This window comes from Ambystoma mexicanum, chromosome 1q (genome assembly GCF_040938575.1).
Source record: "Ambystoma mexicanum isolate Mex_15411 chromosome 1q, UKY_AmexF1_1, whole genome shotgun sequence".
Classification (NCBI taxonomy): Eukaryota; Metazoa; Chordata; class Amphibia; order Caudata; family Ambystomatidae; genus Ambystoma; species Ambystoma mexicanum.
In genome coordinates this window covers 1,325,344,588-1,325,372,285 of record NC_090922.1, presented here as the reverse complement: position 1 = coordinate 1,325,372,285, position 27,698 = coordinate 1,325,344,588, and positions in this window count along the sequence as shown.

The following is a 27,698-nucleotide window of genomic DNA, read 5'->3' as shown; positions in this document are numbered from 1 at the left end:
AACAGCGGGGTGGGGGGATTTACGCTCAACCCCACGGGTGGTTAATTCCCTTTCTCCACTTGCAGAAGAATATTCCTACGGGCCAAGCAAACGAAGCTAGGTGGGCCAGCCCAGTCCATCATCTTGGCCCTACATGTCACATTGGTGGAGACCGCAGCAGTCCAGTCCAGATCGACGCCTCTGTGTGAGCCAGGTGAGCGTAACAAGGGCTTTCTCACTTGGAATTCAAAAAATATATCCTTCCAAAGACCTCCATGCTTCCGATGAATTTATAGATAAAATGTTAAATGAACGAAGGCCTGGTGCCTCTGTGCCACCTCCGTATGTTCCTCTTCCTGCTGCTTTGCCTCTTCCTCCTGTTATTCCTGCTCTACCTACTGTTGTTCCCGTTGTTCCTGCTCCTCCTAATGTTCCCCCTCCTCCGGCTCCTCCACCTCTTCTTATCGCACCAGTTACAGTACTTCCATTGAATTTGCCTGCTCCCTCTCTTACAAGTGGTCCTGAGCCGCTTGTAGTTGATCGAGGTGCAGGGTCAAAGGTTGTCACTCCCAATACTGTACCACAAGAGAAGAGAGAAGAAACGTGATTTGATTGCATGGGCTAAGCATTGTATGGAGAAGGATGATCAAACTAATGTTTTTGCCACACTTTGTAATATGAATAATTTTCCTGAGAAAAAATGTTTTTATTGAAGGTTTAGGGATTCATTTATGTGTAATGTGGGGAAAATTAAATAATACAGATCTCCCGCAAGGGTTAAGGGATCTAAATACTTTAGCGTTTTCTAGAGACACTGTGGAGAAAGTAAATGAGCATGTCGAGAGGTTATTTGGGTATAGAAAGGAGCTAGAAAAGTTGCATAATGAGGATGACGAGGAGGAAAGTATGTATGTACAGAAATGGTTCTTTCCTTGTCGTAAATCGATATCTGAGGAAGCACGAATTTGTACGAAGGACGCACTTAGATGGATTTTGGATATGTCGATAACTCCAGTTGAAGTATATGACACATATAGTCAGTATACGCCAGAAATGCAGAGGAAAGTGATACAGGTAATGATGGGGTACCTACAGGATGATTGTGTAAAAAGAAAGATTAGTTGTCCCACAGAGTTATTGAGTATTTACAAGAGAGCTTTTTCACTTGACACTTAGCTCTGTTGCTTAGTAAGCGTTCAGAGTCACCTACTTCTCAGTTGCCTATGAGAGAGGTTCCTCCGACATTTGTCCCCAAGGTTGAGATTGCGGCCGATGCTGCACGAAATATAGTCGCTGTGAACATTCCTGCACATTATGTATCACAGTTTGTCCACGTCCCGTTCTCAAGACAGGAAGTGAATACTATTAGGCAATCCATTCCTGATATTAGGAAAAATCAGACAGGATTCTATAAAGAAATAGAATCCGTCTTGCAATCCTTAGTGTTCACCTTAGGTGATATTGATTTGTTATTCCCTGTACTCCTGCCCGTAGATTTGTGGAAACAAGTTAGAACTATAGACGACGTGCCAGGGTTGGGAGATACATGGTTGAATATAACTAGACTCGATGGAGAAAGGCCAGCTGGTGAAAGTCCGCCTCAGGTGATATTGACTTTGCCTGATAGAATTATTGCAAAATTAAAAACTATTATTCCAGAGAAAAGAATTATTTGGGACAAACTTACAGCCTGTGTCCAAGGAAAGTCTGAGGTTGCTACCGAGTTCTTTAATCGGTTCAAACAGGTATTCTCGGATTTCAGTGGACAAGACCTAGGCACAGAGTCTGGGAAAAGATTATTTGTGGACAAATTTGTGTGTGGATTGCTGCCTGACATCCAGTCACAAATTATGTCTTCTGAGAGCGCTTGGCAGGCGAAATCGCAATCAGAAGTACTGCACATGGCTCAGTACTACGAGAACCGTGTCAATAATGAAAAAGATAGAGTTGAAAAAAGAAAAGGTGATTTGAAAACTAAAGTGCTATTGCAGCAAATTGTTAGAGGCCCCAGAGGGGGTAGATCTCAGATTAGAGGTCAGTATGTCCCGCAAGGGAATGTGCCCTTGGGTCCTGTAAACATTAACCAGTGCGCCTATTGTCGTCAAGAGGGTCATTGGCGTGCACAATGCCACGTCCTTTGACAAAGGTCAAATAACACATTCGGGAATATGGGTAGATGATCCAGAGGTCGCCCGGGTATAGGGGGCCCTGTTAGAGGTCAGTTTACACAGGATCCTCAGCAACCTTTTTCACAGGATAATCAGACTCCGAGTGTGGATACTAGGAACATATTTGATCATCCTTCCGCTGCATATTTATCTGAAGAGCTTCCTTTTGATGACATTCTGTTTCGTTAGGATTGCCCGAAGAAGAGTTTGGAACCTACACCTATTCCCGTCAATCAGAAAGGTCCCTACGTTGAAATGGTGGTGGGAAATAGGAAACATCAGTTTTTGATAGATACTGGAGCACAGAAGTGTTCCATTGATCATTCACGGGTTCCAAACATTCCACCGTCAGGGCAAACCAATGTTTCTGTAGGGTTTTCTGGCACACCAGTTGTTTGTCTGGTTTCTTCGCCGGTACCCATTTCTTTGGGTCCCTTTACGGACCACTGTCCATTTCTGTTGACTTCAAATTGTGGAGAGAACTTGCTGGGGTTGAATCTGTTAAAAGAATTAAATGCACTGATTTATTGTTCTTCTGATGGAGTGCGCTTGATGATTTCACCACAGCAATTTTTTGTCTCGCAATTCTTGACTAGACCTTTACCGCCAGAATTCATTCATGTACCAGAGAGCTTATGGGCTGTTGACGACAATGATGTTGGTGTTTTACAGATTGAACCTGTTAAGATAGTTTTGAAACACGGAATTGAGCTGCCACGCATTCCCCAGTATAGGATTTCAGTCGAGGGCGAGCGAGCTTTGAAATGCATTGTTTCCGATTTTGTGCATCGCGGGGTGATTGAAGAAATTTCAGGAAGTTTGTGTAATAGTCCGATTTTACCCGTGTACAAGAAAGGCGATAATGCAATTCCATTCCATTTCATAATTGATTTACGTGCCATTAATAAAGTCGTCGCTCCACAATTTCCAATTGTGCCTGATGTAACGACAATCCTAACCATGATTCCAGCTACAACTACTTACTTTAGAATGCTTTCTTTAGTATTCCTATACACAAGGATAGTAGATACTTGTTCGCGTTCACCTTAGGGGGACGCTCGTTCACATTTACTTGTACACCTCAAGGGTACACATAGAGTCCTATCATCTATAGTAGGGCTCTGAAAGAACAACTTGATACCCTTGAATTGCCCTCTACTTGTACATTGCTTCAGTATGTTGATGACTTGCTCTTAGCGGCTGATTCTGAGAGCGCCTTTAAGGAGGGCACTGTGTTATTGCTTATCCATCTAGCATGGTCACAAAGCTTTGCTAAAAAAATGTCAATATTGTTGCCAGGAGGTCGCCTATTTAGACTATCTCCTGTCAAAGGAGGGAAGAAGATTGACACCTGAAAGAATAAAAAACATTTCTGGCATGTCTGTTCCAAATACACAGAAGGAAGTTAGAGCCTTGATAGGTATGGCTTCTTACTGTAGGTTGTGGATCCCAAATATTTCACTAGTGATCAAACCGATGTTGGCTTTGACGAAGAAGGGCATTTCTTCGCCATTGACGTGGAACGCGGAACACCAGCAATCGTTTGACTTGCTTAAGACTGCATTATGCTCTGCACCAGTTTTGGGCACACCAAACTATGAAGAGGCCTTTGTGTTGTTTGTGCATGAATGTGCTTTGGCTGTATTAACGCAGGAACATGGAGGGAAGACTAGGCCGTGCAGTTACTTTTCTTCTGCCCTTGATCCTCTAGCATGCGCTTTGCCAAGATGTTTGCCAGCTGTCGCTGCTGCTGCGGCATCTGTAAAACAGAGTGAGGCAATGGTCCTAGGCCATGATCTAACCCTGATGGTGCCTCACTCTGTAGATGTTCTACTGAACAGAACCCAAACGCAACACCTCACTTCTGCACGGTTGACAAGATATGAATTGATTTTGTGTGCACCTCATATTCAAATTAAGAGGTGTTGTGTTCTTAATCCGGCTGAACTCCTACCTTTCCCGCAAGATACTACTTGCAGCGATGAAGAGTCACATGATTGTCTGTATACTACCGAACAAGAGACAAAGGGTAGAATTGATTTGAAAGACACTCCTTTGGATAATCCGCATGGAGAGCTGTTCTGTGATGGCTCTTGCTTCAAACTTCCGGATGGTACATCCACAGCTGCTTATGCAATTGCCACATTAAGCACGGTTGTGGAAACTACAAGAATCACACATAATTCTGCAAGGCTGCATAGATTATAACATTGACCCGAGCTTGTGAACTTTCCGAAGGGCTTGCAGTAAATATATATACTGATAGTCGGTATGCCTTTGGGGTGGTTCACAACTTTGGGAGACTTTGGTCAGAGAGAGGGTTCCTAACTTCATATGGCATTAAAATCCAACATGGCTCCCTGATAGTACAACTACTCTCAGCGCTTGCGCTCGCTACTCAGTTAGCAGTTATGAAATGTGCAGCACATCGTAAGATTACAGATGACATAGGGAAAGGGAATGCTTTCGCTGATCAGATAGCTAGACAAACTGCTACCAATCCCCTTACGGAGATGTATGTTTCAAGGGAGACTGTAAATGCTTATGCAATGGATGAGGGTGTTGGGTCTGTATGGGATATCCAAGCTGATGCCACGTTAGAAGAATCCAAAGGTGGGCTGAAGGCTTGGGGAAACTTGATGATGACGGGTGTTGGGTGGATATAGTGGAAGGGAAATGGCTACTCCCTGACGTGTATATAATGATGATGGTCATCATGGCCCATGGTCCTATGCATGTATGTGCCCAGAAGATGACAAAAAGGTTAGAGAAAGTTTGAGCAAATGACAAAATTTCGAAAATTGCCCAGCGCTACGTCCAGGATTGCATGATTTGCCTACAACACAATGTGGGAAAGGGGACAGTAACTCCAAGGGGAAGTTTTGGGCCACCCTCTGTCCCCTTTGAAGTTTTCCACTTTGACTTAATTGAAATGGAACGATGTGACAATAAGAAATATGTGCTGGTGGTCATCTGTGCTTTTAGTAAATGGGTTGAGGCTTTCCCTGTTAAAGATGCTACAGCCATGACTACTGCAAAAACCATGTTAAGGGAATACTTCCCGCGGTTCGGGCTACTAAGAGTTATCTGGTTGGACAATGGTCCACATTTTGTCGCTGCTGTAATTCTGCAGATATGTGTGACATTACAAATTGATAAACGGTTCCATTCGGCCAGACATGCTCAGAGCACCGGACTAGTAGAAAGACACAACGGTATCATCAAGAACAAGCTCGCTAAGACGTGTGCCGGCACCAAACTAAAATGGCCGGACGCCTTACCGATCGTGTTATTATCTATGCGTACAACCCCTCAAACTAAGACTGGGCTCTCTCCATTTGAGTGGTAATGGGGAGACCTGCCAATATTTGGAACCTTCCTAAATGCAGATCATTGAGAAATGTTGAAAATGTATTACTTTCAGATTATCGCAGCCAGTTGACTAAAAACCTATATTTGATTTATCACCAGGTACGAGAAGCTTTACCTGTGCGATACGAGGGCCCGGGCCACAGTATACGGCCTGGGAGTTGGGTGCTCATCAAGGCATTTGAGCGCTCTTCCTGCCCTGCGCCTCGCTGGCGTGGGCCGTTCCAGGTCCTGTTGGTCACCCAAACAGTCTCTGGAAGAAAGAACTGGATCCACGCGTCCCACGTCAAGAAACTTCCTCACCCAGTGCCACACCTTACAGAAGAAACAGAACTCCTCGCTAATGCTGCAACCAACGATCCCAAAGCAGTAAGTAGCGCCGAGAGTGTGTCGGAGAATCCTGCCATTTTGTCTCCTCACTCTCCAAAAGTTTTGCATCCGGAAACTGCTGTTTCAAATTCAGCATCTTCACTTGTCTCTGACACGTTGATTCCAACAGGAAGTAACGACATATTGTTTCCAGATCAATCAGTACCGGGAAAAGCAAGGTACAATCTGGGTCCAAGAAATTAGACTTACGGCACAGTTTTGCTGTGCATCTGATAGACTTACGGCACGGTTCGGCTGTGCATTCAAAGAAGAAAAGGATCATCGAAGGCTTGTTTTTGCCCAAATTTGAGAAAGGGGATTCTGTTGGCTAGGGTTGTGGAAGGACTAAGAAGTCGCGCGACCGGGAGGTCGCCAGCGACGAACATTGGGGGTATCCGTTGAAGACTACAATGCCTGCCACTGCTACCGCTCGTATGGGACTGGGGGTGACTAACCGAACCGGGACAATGGACAATGGACAAAATGCCTGGGCCCCAAAAATGTATTGCTGTGTTTTTATAATGATATTTGGGTTTTTAATAGTCGCTGCCTTAGGGTTGTGGGAACTTGAGGAAACGTATTCTTTAGAATTTATGTTACCTACTGAAAGTATACCTACTGTTCCTACTCCCTTTGTACATTTGCATATTCTGTCCCCTAGGGACTCTCAGCATAGACAAAGGTGCCACAATAATACTCTACTACTTATCATGAATGCTACCCATGCGATTTTTAATAAGTCTAACTGTTGGGTCTGCTCACATTTACCGCAACACCGGGATATGGGGTTAGGTTGGTATATTCATCCTTTACCTTTGACAACTGCTTGCTATGCCTCTCCTAGAGCAATGTTCTTTGGCCGTTGGAATGATAGCATCTCAGGGAACTTTGATGGCACCAATTTGATTAGTTTTGAGAAACGTGTTTTGACTCCCCTGGGATGCTCGCTTTTCCAAACAGGAGTAAACCTAACGTTGCTTCTATTAGGCCTTCTGACAGACTGTCTCGTCCTTTCCAATCTTTGATTTCCTTTAAAATGGCTCTGATAGGCAATAAGGATGCCATGCCTCCTTCTTACACTGTTAATCATAGCCCTGATTCAGTTTCTTTTTGCATGCAGAGGAATGGAACTCAGTCAATGGGAGATTTTCTAGGTTGTGCCAAAGTTGCAAATTTGACTGGGGAAAACAGACCTTTGTATGTAGGCGAACCTGTCTACTTTGTCTGCGGTAATGTAGCATTCCCATGGTTGCCCAGGGATTGGCAGGGAACCTGTTATTTAGGGATCCTGTTACCTGGGGTGTTTATATCTAGTACAAGAGAAGTTTCAAAGGCTTGTCCACTGCGGGACGAGAATGGTGACACCCCAGCACAAATCTTGGGAGATATAGCAAAATCAGTTGTGCCATTTTGGTGGCAGATAGCGAATTCAGAAGATATCAGAAAACTAGCGAGAGTACTGGAGAGAACCATAAACCGGACCACGGACATACTCTATAATATGACGTTAGAACAGAAGGCGATAAGACTAGTAGTACTTCAAAACCGGATGGCATTAGATGTCATTCTGGCTGAACGTGGTGGAGTGTTTAAATTAGTGGGTCCGCTTGCTGTGTTTTTGTACCAGATTCCTCCCCAACCCTCTTCAAGGCAATACAGAATCTACACGTCCTTAGTTCACAAGTGCATGTTCCCGAGGGAAACTGGGATCTTAGCGCTTGGTTCTGGGACTTCTTGCGATCTTGGGGTTGGAAGGTACTTTCGTTCTTGCTGATTATTCCTGTTTTTTCTTTGTTGCTGTATTCAGTGTCTACCTAGTATATGTTCGATGATAGGGGGATGTAGCGCACAAGCGATAGGTACGATAGGTACGATCGGACATAAAGTGTATGCCCCAGATAAAACTTCCAAAGAATATGTGGTGAAAGAAATATTAGCAAATGACCTAATGGCAATAGATATTTCCGACAGCGATTCAGGGTGCATGGACGATGATGCATGGAGTTATTTGCAAGGAGATCCAAAGTAGTATTAACACTTGGCATAGGCCAAAAGGAGGGTTTGTCAAATGAGAAATTATATTGTGCCTCCTATCTCAATAAAATATGCATATATTGGCCTACGCCAAGCTGCTTATAAGTCGCTTGCAAAGAAATCCGTGTTGCAAGGTCCTGACCTTAAAATCAATGTAAGCCGCCATTTTAGGTAAATCCGCCATTTTAGGTTTGCTTTGTAAAGTCACCCTGTGAGTTAAAATGGTGGACGATGTCATTCCAAAATACAACATGGCCGTCTTGACCTCTGTATGTTGCTAATATGTAACTTGCCTCCAGGCCACTTGTTGAGATCGTGAACTGAGACCTTGTCCTTTGTTGACCTGTATGTAAAGGATTACTTGTGCAATGAAACTAATCCGCGAGCATATATTAAGAACAATGTATTCAAATACTGAACGTAGAAAACTTGTTTAACTACATTGTATTAATGTTTGAGAAGACCTGCATGGGAAATCCCAGAATACACAGTTGCCGTATAGGCTTGTTGAAATATGTATTAAAAGCAAACCAGTTATATGCGGATGTGCGAGACTTGGCATGAACCCTAGATCGGTGATGTATTAGTGGAATATTAACCCGAAGTGAGGCTGGACATCGTGCTCACAAAAAGTATAAAAACCAATGTATTCTAATGTACAGCGTCTCTCACTGAACACACTGAACCACGCTGGAGTTCATTGTGTTGCACTGAGGGCCGATAGCTATCTGATTTTTGCTCTGTTTTTAGTAACTGGATTCAGTATAAAATAAAGTACTTTGTATGTTCCTTTGTAACCCGTGTTCAGTGTTTTTCCTTTTGGGATACTCATCCTCGATATTTTGATTTTGTTTTCACACATCCAGCCTCCCACGGCAAGCAGGCACTGATGCAAACACGACGAAAACTCAGATTGATCATAATCTAAACATCTTGCAATGTCTTGTTGAATATAACTTCTGCCTGTGCCACAAGTTGTATTCATACAGGTGTCTATCACCCATTCTCAAACGTGTAAACACCTTTAAAGAACAGGTGTTTTGTGGGGTTTGATCAAAGACCCATACAAACATGAAAGGCCCACTGGACAAATTACCGGTCAGCCTTGAAAAACGTCCACATTGAAAATGGGCCTATTATTGCAGACTGCCCATGTTATTGGCAGTAACACAAGGGTTGTGATAATATGGAAAGGCTATGTTAATGGCTGAGCATTGGAAATCAAAAGGCCTGTTTTCATTACAGAAGGAAAGGTTGAACTGAAATGCTGCCCTTAATTTGATTTTCAAAAGAAAATCAAAGCCCCTTCTACATGAAAAGCAGGTTTTTCAAACACTGAAACAAAATGTCTTTGCATGTGCATTTTGCAGGTTTAAAGCAAGACATGAGAAAAATGTTTCACTGCTGAAATAAAGCTATCAGGGGAAAACTGGGTGTGTGTTGACAAGCTGCAATGTATTAACAAATATATATATGAACTGGGAATATCCTGGATACCTCGCTTTAGGTTTATTTTACACAAATGGATTTTCAACACCGTTTCTTGTTTTGTGGTAAATGCAATTGATTTTATTAATCAATTTGTTTGTTGCGTGGGCTCGTGATCCCAGTAGTGGTCAGCCAACATGTGTTTCAACCCGTGGGTCTTTATCAAGGCTATTTGCGGATTACCCGCTGAGGACACACTGACGCCGCCATTCACTCCGCAACCAGGGATCAATGAGGAGCCCAGCTGTCAATGACACAACTGTCCATCCGCATTCATTCTAGGACCCCTGATGGGGCACCCATCTTTTGCAAATAGCATTGATTAAAACCCACGGGTTGAAACATGTGTCGGCTGACCACTACTGGCACCACGAGCCCACGCAACAAACAAATTAACCCACGCAACCTACCCAACCACATTAACCCACGCACCCTACTATACACATACTTACCACGCACAGCATATTTGGACGGCTTTAAGCTGTGTGTGCTTTTGTACCACATCCCCAACTGCTTACTGACAAAACCCTTATGTTGCACGATAAAATGTCACATGTGGCTGGGAACTTAAAGCTGCATGCACATGTGGCCCCACCAAAAAGCTGCAAGTAAAACAGCCATGTGTAGCCCGCACCTCCATGTTTTTGCCACGCAAAGACACATTCGACTAATAACAGCAGAGCCCTAGTAAACCAAGAAAAAGTGTGCATACATGCACATGTAAAGCCACGTGCTGCATTGTTAACATGTTAAGCTCACTTTGCAGGATTCGAACTGCTACTGCAATGCAGCCCGATTCTGTGACTATGCAGGAGACAACCAAGGGACACTCCAGCCAGCCATACCTTATGCTAAGTATTACATTATGCATTAGTACACTGCTCTACAGTTCCTTATCTCACTGTATGCATCGTGCTGTAAGCGATATTCAATCAACACTACAGCTAAATCAATGCCTAGTCTGGGATGCTGAGGAAAACCCTTATTGATGTATTTTTATATCCAGTTCAGTACTCTGGATGACAACCCTTGTATAACACCCCCTCTTAGAATCCCCCTGACCCCACTGAGCCAAGAAGTAGGTTTGTTTTGCAAATTAAAAGGTTTATTTGAGAATTTAAACAATATATATATATCACACTTTATAATAAATTAATATCTGATAGTACACTTAGACATATGATGTTGATCAACAATGGGTAATCTGGCACTAGCACACTTCTTTACAATCAATGAGGAGTTAGTATAGGATGGATAAAGTAGCAAAAATACTTTTATGATTTCAAGGGAAAAGCAATGAGGAATAAAATGCAGTACAGAAATACTTGATATGATTTTAGCAAAAGATAAGATAATCACTTTTTCTCTGGCAATTCACCTCCCTCCCCTATGCAATGTAAGAAATGGAAGGAGATGGAAAGAGGAGCACACAGTTCTCAGGAATGCAATCAAATACAAAACGAAATTCAGTTCCCCCCCAGCAAGCTTAGAGGAAACAGGTAGGAGTTTGAAACACAGGCCCAAAATGCTTTTAAATGTGATGGCAATGGATGGGAAAATGTGCCAACTGATTTCAATTCCCTCTAGAGATTCAGGGTGAGTGGGAGATGCGTGTTGGTATTAGTTCAGGCTCACTTTAGCAATGCTCTATGAGTTATTACCAAGTTGCAAACGGATTTTAACAAAAGAAAGAATGGAGCTGCTATTTTGACAAGTGGAGAAATTGAGCCAAAATCGCAAATCGCGGTAAATTTCGCGAGTGCGTGAATCGCGATTGCGGTTCCAGAGATACAGACGATTAAATAAAGGTAGTTTTTCGGATTTAAAGTAAACTCAAAATGACAGGTGACAGCTTGCAGCTGCAGAATTGACAGGTGACAGTTGTGCAGCTTTAAAAATGACAGATGACACGATTTCTAGGAGGCAGCTCTACTTAGGTTAAAATAGTTTGGATTATATTATTTTAACTAAGAGATTGGTTCTGCACAGCTCTGCTAGGTACTCACAATATAAATTTGAACTAGGCCTTGTCACGGATCTGGTCAACTCGTCCGGCTGCGGTTCTGTCTGCTCGGTGGGTCAATCAGGCACTGGTTCTGCTCACAGCGATCTGGGTCAGCTCTGCTGGTCTAACCTCTCTGGATTCTGGATGTAACAGTGCTTTCTGGGTACTGCTACAGGTTCTTGCAAAAATTCTCGGCAAAACTTCAAACAGCTTGCCCGGCTGTTGAATAGTTTGGTTAGTTTTGAGGCCTGATGAAGAGGATTCAGCTGGTGGATTCAGGCCTCTCTGCTACCAATTCTGGAGTTAATTCCTGCTACAGGTTCTGGAGATTGATGGATTTGAAGTCTGGATCTCTGGATGTGAAGTCGTCGGTCAGCATGCTCCGCAGGAAAAGGAATTGATTGTCTCTACCTGTCCCAGCAGTCTCTTTTTATGTGTTTTGGAAAGTGGGTGTGTGCGCTGGTCATAACTAAACCTGCCCCTCTCACTTATCATTGGCCAATTCCTCCTCTCTCCCTTGATTGGGGGAAGGAAAGGTGAGTCAGAGTGATGCTGTAGGTTTTATGGTCAGAGGAACCTCCCCTTGTCAGATTGCACACAAATCTATCTCTGACCCAAATACATATTTATCTATGTACCATTTTTCTAATATTATAGGTCCAGTTAACATATTTTCTGTAGCACCAAACCATCCGATCCCTGTCTTTGTACGATGTCGTGTCCACTGATGACAGAATTCTCCCCTTTTCATCCAGATAACGACCTCTAAACCTTTCCAGATTTTACACAAATGTGCACCAGGGATATGGGTTACAGATGATAAAGTGTCAGATTTTTAACATGCATACATTTGGAGTAACAACCTTTTTTCCGCTACTATCCCCAGGAACATACCCCAGGGTCCTAACACCTCTTAAAATGTGCACAGAAGAATCACAAGAATAATGGTATTATTTATATAATTTTGATCAGTCCGCACTATGAGTTATCTATCTTTTTAAAATTATGCCCTGCTCAAAAAGGGGTGTGGCTTCCCACATCACAGGGTGGAATAACTGGTTTATCCACTTCCCCAAAGCTCAGCTGGCTTGCAGAGGCACTGCCCCTCCCAGTTTCCCCTAAGAGGAAGCCACTTTATGGCCCCCCCAATATAACATTTGCCTGAGTCCAGGACAGGCCTTTGTTCAACTCCCTGTAGTCCCCAGCTGCCACTCCCCTTTCAATCAACAGGGCCATGTGACCTCAGGATGCAGCCAGGCCTGGCAGCCAGACCTGGGAACACAGCTGTTGATCCAGTTTCAACTCCTGTCGGGGGTAGTTGTCAGGCAGAATTCAGTTTCATTAAGCCAGGTTTCAGCTAAATGTCACTTTTTGTTCCCAGTTTTCTACATTCAAATCAAACTGACAATTTTTACATATACATTAAATAATTACTTCCTTCAACTCATTTCGGAATATAGTTTTACATTGTATCCACCTCTTAGCAAGTCTTTCCTTGGTCTGGTTTTGTTTAATTTGTTCAGTTTTACACAAAGGTCTGGTGGTTTTAAAACGCCGGCTTTCTGATAGTGGTGAGTACTGGTAATGCAACCATTTTTGGGATTAAGAAAATGAATTCCCCACAGTTCTGAGTTGCTTTTTGGCAATCAGCATTGCCATTCCCAATGGTTTCAGGCTACTGGGTGTGTAGCCCAATGGTGGTTTTAGGCAGTGCCCTCCTGTGCTCATAACATAGGCAAAAATGGGTGGCAGCCTATTCTTCATGTTTTCCCTGTGCACTCTCTGGGGAGTTCTGGCCATCATGATGTTTTCCATGCCAGTACTGCACAGTTTTATGGTAGGGCTTGGATGCATGGGTAAAAACATCCCACAAGCCCCCCCTCTTGCGATGGCCATTCTGTCCTTTCGGTGATGGAACTCGCAAGATCTGGGATGTTCGCCTCCTCTTCTTCAATTTCCATGGATGGCACAGTTCAGCATCTTTTCCTCCCTCCAGTCGATCAATCAGTTCTCCTTGCTGGTCCTGATGGGAGGATTGGGCGGTACCCCGGGCCCCTCGGGTCTCTGCTCCCGGACCCCGGTCGTCCTCCTTGGTCAGTCTCCATGGTTTCATCTCTCCTAGGATGATAAAGCAAAGCGGCAATACCTATTCGTAGACATTTCTTCACCACTATTTATGGGGTGGCGAACATATATTATGAATCAGAAGATATGAACATATACATTTTCTTTTTTAAATTAGGAGACAAGAACATATATATATACAAGGATCACAGAATTTTATATGCTATATGTGGAATATTTTAGGGTTGGAACTGAATTACTCTGGAGCGGCCCCCTCTGGGATTCCAGTGAATTCCTCCAGTTGTTGCAGAGTGTGCCTGGGATGGCAACACTTTAGCTGATTTATATGTACCCACTTGTCTTCCCCCTCCGCCAGACTGCCTTTGGGGATCCATATCTTATAGGCAACAGATGAGATCTTGTCTATAATTTCAAACGGTCCCTTCCATGTAGGCAAGAATTTTCGCTGTTTGGCCTGGTTCCTTTGGAAATTGTATAGATAGACCCAATCACCCACCTTATATTCCTTTCGGGTAGTTTTTAAATCATAGTGGGTCTTCATGCTCTCAGCTGATCTTTCTAGATTCCGCTGAGCATAGGCAAAAGCATGTTGAAGGTGTTTCCTTAAATTCTCCACATACTCATGAGTTGTGGAGGCATTTATCAGTGTCTGCTCTTGGGTCCTGTAGAGCAAATGCTGGGGAAGCATGATCTTGCGCCCCGTCATCAACTCAAATGGTGACATTTTGGTTGCAGATGAAGGGGTAGATCTGATGGCCATTAGGACCAGAGGTAATCGGATATGCCAACTTGGCCCAGAATCTGCCACAAACCTTTTTAAGATGCTCACAATGGTTCGGTTATATCTCTCCACTGCTTCAGAAGAAGCTGGCCTGTAAGCAATGTGTAGCTTCCTTTTAACCCCCAGTATCTCCCACATCTTTGTCATTACATCACTGGTGAAGTGGCTACCTCTGTCTGACTCAATCCTTTGAGGTAGACCAAAACGGGAAAAGATGTGGTTAATCATCAGGGCAGCTGCTGTTTCTTCCTTGCAATTTGGGTCCGGGAGACATTCCACCCACTTGGTAAACAAGCATGTAACGGTCAACATGTACTTGTTTCCTCTAGATGAGCGAATCACAGGGCCTACAAAGTCGATTTGCAAATCTGACCATGGCAGTGTCATCCCCCTCTTTTGGAGAGGCGCACGGTGTGTGAGGGATGATGGCTGAAATTGTGCACACACAAGACACCCCTTCAAGTATTGGTCGAGGTCCTGCCCCATGTGTGGCCAGTATGCAACCTCTCTTAAGATTTCCAGTGTTGTGTGAAACCCCCTATGACCGGCGGTGGCCGCATCATGGGCGTGACTTAACATCAGGCTTCGGAAAGAGGTAGGAACCACCCACTGATCATGGCCAGCTTGGGATTTCCTTACCAACAAACCGTCTTGGATTCGGAACATGTTTGGACATTTCATCAACACTCTTAGGTCCTCTTTCCCAATGTAATCTGTGTCGGTCAGGGGAAAGTTCTCAGGGTCCTCAAGGTGTTGGTAAAACTTACCAATGATTGGATCCCCCTTCTGAGCTGTAATCAAATCAGCATCAAGGTCTCCTTGCTCCATTGGGCCGTTGAAAGATCATTGTGAGCATTTGTGTGGGACCTAGTGATCGCAGTGACCTGGATTTCCCCCAACAGGAACTCTATTTCTATTAGATTCCCTTGGATGGCCCCCGTTTTGGCCAGCTGATCAGTTAAGTCATTTCCAGTTTTGTCTGGTCCCTCTACTTTGGAATGACCCTTGATCTTTTTCCAGTAGATGGTCATCCCATTCGATGTGACCAGATCATCAATATTTTGGATTAACTTCCCATGTTTCAGGGGTTTGTTATTAGCGCATAACATGCCTCTGGTTTTCCAGTTGACCAGGTGCTCCACGAACCCGTTCCGTACATAATCCGAATCTGTGATTATGACCAGTTCGTGGAGTTGATGCTGGACAGCAGTGAGGATGGCCTGATGCACAGCCATCAATTCTGCCACCTGACTACTTCGGGGACCAATTTTGTATACAGCGGAGGGTTCTGGGAACTCCTTCACCCATGCATTCCCTACACCAGCCACCAGTTCTTTCTCCCCGTCGTTGTGAACATGGTAAGAGCATCCATCCACATGGACAGTGGGCATTCCCTCACACTTGTCTTCTTCAAAGACTTTGTGTGGGGAATTAAGGTATGCCTCCATTTTGTCCTTGATTTTTAGACTTTCGTCCTCGAGACAGTTTTCTCTGGCACAATCATGCAAGTCAGCCAGACCTTGCGCAAGGGGACTCTTCTTGTTTTGTATCTGACCTCCACAGGAAAGCCTTGCATTGACAGAATCCAGGAAGTAATTCGGGAATTACTCACATTTCCGGCCCGGATTCTGTCACTTTGGAGATATTGCAGAGGCTGGTGTGCAGTCTCCACTATGATGTGTTCCCCCTGGATAAACGGGCGGTAATTCTTCAATGCCCACACCGTTGCCAGGAGTGCCTTCTCACAATCATTGAATTTTTCCTCCACAGAGGATAAAGTTTTGCTCGCATAGGAGATTACTTTATTGAACTTGTCATGCTTTTGGTATAATACTGCCGTCAAGCACGTATTAGAGAACCCTGTCTCCAGGACGAACTCCTTGTTTCTGACAGGGTAAGCTAGGCAAGGTGCTTTTGAGAGGCTTCTTTTGAGTTGTCTTACCGCCTCGGATTGTTCTGGACCCCATTCCCACTTGACCCCCCCTTCAAGAGATGAATCAGGGCTCTAGTGATCTCTGCGAAGCCTTCAATGAACTTTCTGCTGTAATTAGTCAGTCCAAGGAGGCTCCTTAGTTCCCGCAGAGTTGTGGGGTCTTTCAGTTTCTGGAGTGCTTCCACTTTCTTTTCTTGGGGACAGAGACCCTGAGGAGTAATCTCATGCCCCAAGAAATTAACACGGGTTCTACACCACTGTGCTTTCTGAAAGGAAAGTTTTGCTCCGGCGGCCCTCAACTGTGTCAGAACATAATAGATCTCCGCTATGTGTTCCTCCACAGATGAACTTTTGATGAGGACATCATCTACATAAGCCAGGTTACCCTTCGCACCCAGGTCGGGCATGGCCTTATGTAGGAAAATGTTGAATTCATTGCCGGAGTTGAGGTGTCCGAGGTTGTCCGGGTCCGTGTGTACTGCTGGCCCCCAAAGGTAAAAGCCAGTTTGTATTGGTCCTCCCTACTGACAGGCACGGTCCAGTATCCATTGGTCAGGTCTATTGCTGTGAATACCTGTGACTCCTGAATCTGGGCCAGCCCTTGGTCAATGTTGGGCAGAGGCCATCGGGAAGTATGGACCTGTTTGTTGAGCTCCCTAAGGTCGGCGCAGAGTCTCCACTGGCCGTTTGGCTTCAATATTCTCAGCACCGGATTATTAAAAGTGCTGTGGACTGGACGGATTATTCCCCAGGAATCAAGGTTCTTAATTATTTCAGTAAGGGACTCCATGGATGCGAGAGGCAAGCGATATTGCTTCACAAACACTGGAGTAATTCCAGGGCCCGTGGGAATTGTTGTGGTGTGGATGTCGGTGCGACCACAGTCATATGAGTCTACCGCAAAGAGATCTTGGAAATCCAAGAAAACTTGTTTCAACTTTTGCTTCTGTTCCAGAGTCACACAGGCATCAGCTAGGTTGACTCTCTCTTCCACCATCTACCTGAAGCCTGGAAAGACTTCTGGTTTGGCTATCTTAGCGGCCTCCTCCAGCTGGGTGGAGAAGTCCCTGGTCAGAGTGCTGATTTGGACTGGAGGCTTCAGGTGGGAAAGGCAGCCCTCATGGACCTGGAATATCACCTCATCCCTCCTGAAGTCACAAGTCACATCTTCCTTACCATAAGGGCAAGACGTGTACACCAGGAAGTTCCCCCCATGCCGGGTGAAAATCCTGTCTGGTGTTGTATTGTCCTCACTGTCACTGTCAAAACAGTCCTTGGGGATTGGTCCTAACAGTTCATTTCCTAAATCAATGGAGAAATGTCGGTCATCAATCGCCATTCCAATAATGGTGCCTGCGGCTAGAGTAATACTCTTTAAGTCGCTGTTATCCACCTCTATTGGAATGGTGTCATGTTCTATGTTGACTCATGGTGTTGGGTTTACCCCTAACCCTTGCTGTTGGAGAGAAGCATTTAGATGGATATAAGCATCAGGGTTTTTCAATTTTTGTTCTCTTTTAACTTTCACTTCCAGGGAGAATTGTCGGGTCCTTTCTGGGATGGTGACTTCCTCTTTGATCTGAATTTCAACTGCATAAGGTAGCAATTGAGCTGACCTAAATGCTTTTTCTGGATCATCAAAGCCCATGGGATTATCCGCTAATCGGGACCAAGCTTCGAAGTTTATTAGGTCCAAACTAATGGCAAAGCGATTGAGAATGTCACTGCCTAAGTAAAAGGCGGCAGTGACGTCTCGCACGACCCAACAATTATGGACTATGCTCTTGTTGCCAATGGAGATTTTGAGCATACACCTGCTTGGCAGGAGATGTTTGGAATTAGGTGCTTCCAGGTCCATTTCCCATTTGTCTATCAGTTTGAATGTGGGAATGGCTGGATCTTTTGGGAGTTGGCGGAACATGGCTTCGCTGATGAAGCTCTTACCGTTGTTCACACACACTCGAGCGAGAACAGAGTCCTTCCCATCATTTAATTGAACAGGGATGAATAACTGATCTCCAATTTGCTGAATATCAGCCAGGTTCTGAGCTGATTTCACATCTTTCTGGACTATAGGAGTGGGAGTGTCTGATTGTGGATTAGTAAAGAATTTCAGGGTGTTTCCTTCCAGTGTGGAATATCACCTTAAACTGGAAGGAAGGTTGATTTTCAGAAATAGAGAGGACCCCCATCTCCAGTCTGTTGTCCTACTGCTATTACTGTCACGTCTGGAGTTTGGTTGTTCTGGAAGTGAAATTCTACTTGGTCATATTTTTGTTCAACCATGTGGCAGGTGCCATTTAAACTAACATGGTTGACACTCTGTTTTAATTTTATTGGTCGGCTAGTCTGGGTCCAGAGGACCTTGTTTACACAATCTATTAGGGGTGACAACCTTCTCAGGAGGTCATTCCCTAGTAAACAAGGGGTGCCCTCTGGAGTCACTACTATGACCGGGTGTTTCACCTTGTGTCGCCCGATTTTAATGTCCAAGTCTGCAGTCCCCTCAACGGGAATTTCCTTCCCGTCAAAGTTCTGCAGTTGTCCAGGAAGAGAGGTGAGAGGAATTCGGTAATTCTCCCCCCTTTCTGCAATTAGTTCCTCAAAGGCCCTTTTGTACACAGGGGTAGCTTGGGATCCAGTGTCCACCAGTGCCAAAATTGTACCCTGCCCATGTACTTGTACCGGGGCATAGTATCTTCCCTCCTTCACCTCAAGGGGGCACAGATAATGCACATTTTTGGACAACTGGTGGGCTAACTTTCTGGTTTTGGACATTGCTAGCGAAGAGCCTTGGGAATCTGAAAGAAAAAGTTGGCAACTGGAGATCAGAGCCATTATGGGTTCCCCTGGTTCCGGTTCCGGTTCTGGGCCGCCCCACCCTTTTTGGAGGCAGTCATCAGGATGGGTTTGACCCTTGGGATTTTGGTATTGTCGGTTCTGGGATGAGATGATGGGCGGCGGTAGCTCAGTCTCCACATCTCCCTAGTCTGGATTGGAATCCCTTGGGACCCATTTTTCCTTGGGAGGAGTTCCCCCATCTCTGAAGGAGAAGATCCTTTCCCCAGGATCTTCTGAGGATCCCTCTCCCTCAAATTGGAAGACCTGTACCTCCTCCACAAAGTGGGTCTGTTTGGGTCCTTTGTTTCTCCTACCCCCCCTCTGCTCCTTGGGAGGCAGGCTTTCAGGGGCAGGAGATTTTGTTTCCGGTTCCTGGTTTTCCAGATGCTGTTTACAAGTTGGGAAGGAAGCTTTCTCCAATGCTTTACACCCCCCTTCCCCTTGTGCCTCCTCCCTGGGAACCGGTGGGTTATCGGGGTGCTGCCCCCGTCATTGTTCTGGAGCACCAGGTCCAGAGTTTGGGGCATTCTGCGGTGGCATGCTCATCTGAGGGTTCTGTTGAGCCCTCAGTATGTGACCCAGATCCCGTGCCATATTTTGGACCTGGCGCTCAAGTTGTGAAACCCGCTCAGGCTGATACGGGGCTCTATTTTCTCCCCTGGGCTGATCCCGGGAAGGGTAGCTATCCCTTCTCTGGTAGTACCCCTGGTTGGGAAGATTTTGGTACCCCTCCACCCTTGGCCTCTCCTCTCCTGGATTAGGTTGTCTGGGCTCAGGGAATTGGGGAAAGAAGGATGGATGATTTTGGGGCGGGAAATTATGTGGATACCTGGGGAAAAAGTTCTGCCCACGATTTGGAGAATTTCTGCCCTCTTGTGGGAAGTTGGGAGGGAAGTTCCCTGGGTTAGGTTCTTGGCTGGATCCCCCCCTTGTGCTGGAAGAGTCCAGACATAACCCAGGATTGGTCGGTTTCCCTTGTAGCGGGGACTTACATAGTCAGGGGAGCGGGGGACCCCATTTGTGGGACTACCTCCTAGACTTCCTGTCTGTGACTGGCCCGAGGGCCTTCTGGGCTGTGAATTATTTGGTGCAGGCAGGTTTTTAGGACCCCCATCTCCAAATCTAAAACGGGGGCAACCTTTACTTCTGCCACCTTGGCAGCAGCAGGGGTGCTGTTGGTTTTGGGGTTTTTCGGCGCGTTATTTTTATTTTCGATAGGCTTCTGCACCTCATAGATCCAGGTAGCCTGTTCAATGACCCAGTCTAAAGATCTTTTCTCATGAAAATCTCTCACGAGCTGGGTCATTATGTATTTGGGTAAGGCATGGAAAAACGTATTGATAAATTCTCTGCTATCCGTGCGCACCCTTCTGGTGGTCTGCGCAAAAGCACGCTTTAATTCTTGCACAAACTCTTGTGGGGCCTAATCCTCCCCACATTGCAAATTGTAGGCTGCCTTGCGAGCCTCTTGAGGATTTCTGTGCACAGAAAAATGTTTCAAGATGGCCGCCCTGTATGTGGACCACCTTGAATGGTTTTGATCCTCCAGCCCCGCAAAGAAACTGGAGTATTCTGGTGAGAAGGTCCACTTTACATATTGAATACAGCTTTGGCTGTCCTTCAAATGGAAAGTCTCCATCATTTGCTCATAGAGCTCCAAGTGTTCCCAAACAGAATACTTGGCGTTCTTATGATAAGGCGTGATGACACTCCTTATTGCCTTTATTTGTTTCAATGGGTCCTTAAGCAAGGCCCTTTTTGCCTTTTTGGCCTTTTTGGTTCCGGTAACCCTGGTCCATTCATCCTCCGACTCAGAAGCGCTGCTCCCAGAGGTGCCCGTCTGATCTTCCAGGTTTTCCCGGATTCTGCGAGCCTGGGAATGGCTGGCAGAATGTGGGGACCTGGTCTCCTGTGTCCTGTGATGCTCAGAGGAGTCTTCAGATCCCTCCTTGCTACCAGGATTTGCTGGGTATCCCCCCACTGACCTACCCGGGCAGAGGTTTTCAGGATGCCCTTAATGGGCCTACTCTCCTGGGGTTCCCCACTAAATTGCACTGTGCTTGGGTGCCCATACCCGGATGCCCGCCCATCCATTCCTGGGAGGTACTGGCCTATGAGCCCTATACTTCTAGCTGGATAGTAATCTGCCATCTCCGTGGCCCTGGGCTCATGTGCGCGAGGGGACATGGGGGTGGCAGAGTCCAGGGACTGGGAGAGATGAAGGCCTCTGGTACTAGGGCTCCTGAGGTTATGCTCAGGAGTTTCTCAGCGAACCTCATCTCTATCCACCCCTGCTTCCTGTTGCAATGCAAGAGCCTGCGCTTTCAGTTCCTCAGTTAAGGCCTTACTAGACTCTATCAGTCTCTCCTGCATGGCTACCTGTTGCTGGAGCCTATCATTGTGCTGGCAGAGAGCCTCATTCTCTCTCTGTGCCTCCTGATTGGTCCTGGAGTACTGGGCCAGTCTTTGCTGCAGGAGGGTTACCTCCTGAGCTGTGTCCCTATTGGCCTGCTCCTTTCTTGCCAGAGCATCCTCCACCCTCCTGGTGTGCTCTAACAAGTTCTGGTGTTCTTTTTTGAGGTCACCCAGTCCCTGGAGGGCCAGGTGATTTTCTTCCATTTTCCTTTTTAAGTGGCAGACTTCCTGGCCTAAGGTATCCCTTTCCTGACTAAGAGCCTGCACCTGTGCCGCCATGTCGTCCCTTTGCCTTTGGAAGGCAGCAGCTTTCTGGCGCTCCTGGTCAAACTCTGCCTGGGTATCCAGGTCTTTCAAAATCAGTTTATTGCTCTCTGCCTTCTCCCTATCTAGGTGGCTTTGCAGGGTGACTACCTGCTCGGCACATGCCCTATTGAAATCTAATTGTTGCTCCAGCTTTTTCTGGCTCTGCAGTAGGGAGTCCAAACCTTCTTGGTACTCCTTCTGCAAGGCCAGAAATCTGGTATCCTGGTCAGCCTTTTCCTGTTGCAGCACATCCATATCCTCCTTTATTTTAGTGATGTACTGTCTGCTGTCATTTTCTGACTCCTGGCTCCAGAGCAGACTCTGCTCAGAAGAGTCCAGATCAGATTGGGCCTTCTCTAACGCCATCTGTTGCCTATTTGCCAGATCTTGGCCTTCAGCACATTTGTCCTGCATGGCTCCCATATATAGATACAAATATGCCGCTATCCTGGCAATCTTATTATGTTCATCTTTGGCTTTAGGGGCCATATATAGTTCACTCAGGGCCACATGTAGGGGACCCTGATCTCCCCATATATCTGACCCTGTTTCAGTGACCTGTTGCGCGATTGCCTGCAACCAGACCGTTTGGTCCTGATGCGTCCACTCACCTCTCACAAATAGCTTATGTAAGAAGTGCTCTCTGGCTATTTTCATATCTACCAAGGTCGTCATTCTGGAATTTGAGTTCGTTCCTGACTTACAAAAGTTTGTATTTTATTTTGCAAAACAGACCGTTTCCTTAGAGCGTTCCTTTGAGGGATGCTTTCACAGTGTAAAACAGCGTGGTGATCTAACCGGATATGTGTATCTGGTCAGTTGGCACACTGTATTAATCTGCACAAGTGGTAAATCTAACCCAGAATATCCCGGCTCCGAGCCCCCACTTTTGTAAGCGATATTCAATCAACACTACAGCTAAGTCAATGCCTAGTCTGGGATGCTGATGAAAACCCTTATTGATGTATTTTTATATCCAGTTCAGTACTCTGGATGACAACCCTTGTATAACACCCCCTCTTAGAATCCCCCTGACCCCACTGAGCCAAGAAGTAGGTTTGTTTTGCAAATTAAAAGGTTTATTTGAGAATTTAAACAATATATATATATCACACTTCATAATAAATTAATATCTGATAGTACACTTAGACATATGATGTTGATCAACAATGGGTAATCTGGCACTAGCACACTTCTTTACAATCAATGAGGAGTTAGTATAGGATGGATAAAGTAGCAAAAATACTTTTATGATTTCAAGGGAAAAGCAATGAGGAATAAAATGCAGTACAGAAATACTTGATATGATTTTAGCAAAAGATAAGATAATCACTTTTTCTCTGGCAATTCACCCCCCTCCCCTATGCAATGTAAGAAATGGAAGGAGATGGAAAGAGGAGCACACAGTTCTCAGGAATGCAATCAAATACAAAACGAAATTCAGTTCCCCCCCCAGCAAGCTTAGAGGAAACAGGTAGGAGTTTGAAACACAGGCCCAAAATCCTTTTAAATGTGATGGCAATGGATGGGAAAATGAGCCAACTGATTTTAATTCCCTCTAGAGATTCAGGGTGAGTGGGAAATGCGTGTTGGTATTAGTTCAGGCTCACTTTAGCAATGCTCTATGAGTTATTACCAAGTTGCAAACGGATTTTAACAAAAGAAAGAATGGAGCTGCTATTTTGACAAGTGGAGAAATTGAGCCAAAATCGCAAATCGCAGTAAATTTCGCGAGTGCGTAAATCGCGACTGCGGTTCCAGAGATACGGACGATTAAATAAAGGTAGATTTTCGGATTTAAAGTAAACTCAAAATGACAGGTGGCAGCTTGCAGCTGCAGAATTGACAGGTGAGAGTTGTGCAGCTTTAAAAATGACAGATGACACGATTTCTAGGAGGTAGTTCTACTTAGGTTAAAATAGTTTGGATGAGATTATTTTAACTAAGAGATTGGTTCTGCACAGTTCTGCTAGGTACTCACAATATAAATTTGAACTAGGCCTCGTCACGGATCTGGTCAACACGTCCGGCTGCGGTTCTGTCTGCTCGGCGGGTCAATCAGGCACCGGTTCTGCTCACAGCGATCTGGGTCAGCTCTGCTCTGCTGGTCTAGCCTCTCTGGATTCTGGATGTAACACTGCTTTCTGGGTACTGCTACAGGTTCTTGCAAAAATTCTCGGCAAAACTTCAAACAGCTCGTCCGGCTGTTGAATAGTTTGGTTAGTTTTGAGGCCTGCTGAAGAGGATTCAGCTGGTGGATTCAGGCCTCTCTGCTACCAATGCTGGAGTTAATTTCTGCTACAGGTTCTGGAGATTGATGGATTTGAAGTCTGGATCTCTGGATGTGAAGTCGTCGGTCAGCATGCTCCGCAGCAAATGGAATTGAATGTCTCTACCTGTCCCAGCAGTCTCTTTTTATCTGTTTTGGAAAGTGGGTGTGTGCGTTGGTCATAACTAAACCTGCCCCTCTCACTTATCATTGGCCAATTCCTCCTCTCTCCCTTGATTGGGGGAAGGAAATGTGAGTCAGAGTGATGCTGTAGGTTTTGTGGTCAGAGGAACCTCCCCTTGTCAGATTGCACACAAATCTATTTCTGACCCAAATACATATTTATCTATGTACCATTTTTCTAATATTATAGGTCCAGTTAACATATTTTCTGTAGCACCAAACCATCCGATCCCTGTCTTTGTACGATGTCGTGTCCACTGATGACAGAATTCTCCCCTTTTCATCCAGATAACGACCTGTAAACCTTTCCAGATTTTACACAAATGTGCACCAGGGATATGGGTTACAGATGATAAAGTGTCAGATTTTGAACATGCATACATTTGGAGTAACAACCTTTTTTCCGCTGCTATCCCCAGGAACATACCCCAGGGTCCTAACACCTCTTAAAATGTGCACAGAAAAATCACAAGAATAATGGTATTATTTATATAATTTTGACCAGTCCGCACTATGAGTTATCTATCTTTTTAAAATTATGCCCTACTCAAAAAGGGGTGTGGCTTCCCACATCACAGGATGGAATAACTGGTTTATCCACTTCCCCCAAGCTCAGCTGGCTTGCAGAGGCACTGCCCCTCCCAGTTTCCCCTAAGAGGAAGCCACTTTACGGCCCCCCCCCAATATAACATTTGCCTGAGTCCAGGACAGGTCTTTGTTCAACTCCCTGTAGTCCCCAGCTGCCACTCCCCTTTCAATCAACAGGGCCATGTGACCTCAGGATGCAGCCAGGCCTGGCAGCCAGGCCTGGGAACACAGCTGTTGATCCAGTTTCAACTCCTGTCGGGGGTAGTTGTCAGGCAGAATTCAGTTTCATTAAGCCAGGTTTCAGCTAAATGTCACTTTTTGTTCCCAGTTTTCTACATTCAAATCAAACTGACAATTTTTACATATACATTAAATAATTACTTCCTTCAAGTCATTTCAGAATATAGTTTTACATCGTATCCACCTCTTAGCAAGTCTTTCCTTGGTCTGGTTTTGTTTCATTTGTTCAGTTTTACACAAAAGTCTGGTGGTTTTAAAACGCCAGCTTTCTGATAGTGGTGAGTACTGGTAATGCAACCATTTTTGGGATTAAGAAAATGAATTCCCCACAGTTCTGAGTTGCTTTTTGGCAATCAGCATTGCCATTCCCAATGGTTTCAGGCTACTGGGTGTGTAGCCCAATGGTGGTTTTAGGCAGTGCCCTCCTGTGCTCACAACATAGGCAAAAATGAGTGGCAGCCTATTCTTCATGTTTTCCCTGTGCACTCTCTGGGGAGTTCTGGCCATCATGATGTTTTCCATGCCAGTACTGCACAGTTTTATGGTAGGGCTTGGATGCATGGGTAAAAACATCCCACAGTGCTGTTCACTGTTGGGGCAATACAGAGTACGCAAGTGTGCATGTAGCAGGATGCATGTATAAATTGCAGGATAGGCTTGTCCCGCATGCCCCCCTTCCTATTGATAACCTCTTCCTAATTCTCTTTCCAGTTTCCCTTTTGCCCCCTTCCTATCCAACCATCTACTCCCTAACCCTCCTTCCCTGCTGGGTTGTGGAGTCCAGTGCAAGCTTAGTCTTGCAGGTCCCAAAAACCGCAGTGGGGGTGGTTGGTTAGTGCCACTCCTGCGCCTCAGAGCTGTGAACCCTGTCAAAGAGGATCAACAATTATAGTCTCAGAGAATTCCCATGCATTTACAGCAATGCCAAATACTGGACACTTTCCCGCCCTAACACAGGAACGAGTCTCTCCTGTGTCCACAAGAAAGGAACATGTCTTGCCTCATATCATTACCCTGACCCTTGGATCCTCTTGGAGGTCTGGTATCACTGATAGCACTGAACACATCAGGTCACTTTGTGGGCTTTCCTATTGTGGGTATAAATGCATTCCTGTACCCGTATAAGGCTTTCTTCCCACTACTGTCACACTCCCTATCCTGCGTATAGGTTTTTGTGGGGCTCTTGTATTCGCATTCCATTGTGACAATGTCACCTGTTTGACAGAATGTACTGTTGGTTCTGTACTTGTTGTGTTTGCATAGGTGCTTGCTATGGTTGCTGTTGTGGCAACTGTGATTGCAGCTGAATCTGCTGCATTTGATGTATTTGCGGTCCATGGGCCTCATTACGACCCAGGTGGTAAGTTACCGCCTGGGTCGTACCCTTACCACCATGGTGTAAACTACGTTTACACCATGGTGGATGGCAGATTTACCGCCCCATTCCAAGGTGAGTGGGGCGGTAAATCCCCATTTCCCATTTTACCCTTCCCCATTTCCATTTTTGCCCCATAGGGCATAATGGGACTGGGGAAGGCGCTAATTACGCCACCGTAAATTACGGTGGCGTAATTAGCACCATGGTCCCTTAGCGCCATGGATTTTAACGCCTGCAAAAAGCAGGTGTTAATATCACCATGGCGCTAATGGACCTTGTAATCAGGCGTTAAGGGTCGGCGCCGTTTACGGCGCCGTTAACCCCTTAACGCCTGATTCGTAATGAGGCCCCATGTGTCTGATACTGCATGTGATCTCGGGCATAATACCTCACTGGTTCCATACTATACTGTAGAAATTATCCCGTCCTCCCTCTTGGAGCTTTCCAGTTTTGCTGCATGCCCGCTCTACTTCAACACATGCAGGTCATATGTTCCATTCTCCCACCAGTTCAACACTGCTGTGGTTGTCCTCCATTAAATACTCCTGCCCTTGAGGGTTTTGAAATCCGCCTCCTCGTCCTCTAGGTTCATTCCCTCTAACACGTATCCATAAATCGTACCCACCTTGATCTACTGTGTCCCCTACATTGATTGGCTTTGTAGGCTGTAACTCTTGTGTAACCACTGCTTCACTGCTCATCGGTACTGCTCCTTCTATAGTGAATTTCAACAACTATTTGTGAACAAACTTTGCTTCCTCAAGCTTCCTATTCTTGCTTTTTTTCTTTTCCTTCTCTTATAACAATCGAAAATGATGTACAATAGTCAACTGTATTTCTGGCCATGGCTATATTTGCATCCCTACCTTTTTTTCATCTGCCTTTGCAGTGGCTCAGGCAGTCCCTGACATAAATTATGATAAAATAATGCTACTGTTTTATCCCATGGTTCTCTCATCTCAAGACGCAAATGTTCTTGAATCTCCTGAATATAAGCAACAGGATCTTCATCCTCACCGTTTTCTGCGTCATGATCGCGTTCATGTCTGACCTATCAGGATACTGTACTCTAAGGGCCTGCCATACATACGCTCTACAATTATTAAATGGCGCGCCATCATGTGTCGTGTTTTGTGCTGTCATACTCGCATATCCTGCTCATCTCCAAATGTCATCAGCTCTTTCCCCTAAGACAGCTGCTAGCAGGCCTGTTACATCGCCCACTGTTAGTGTCATTCCTGCTGTCATTCTTTCTAACTTAGGAATC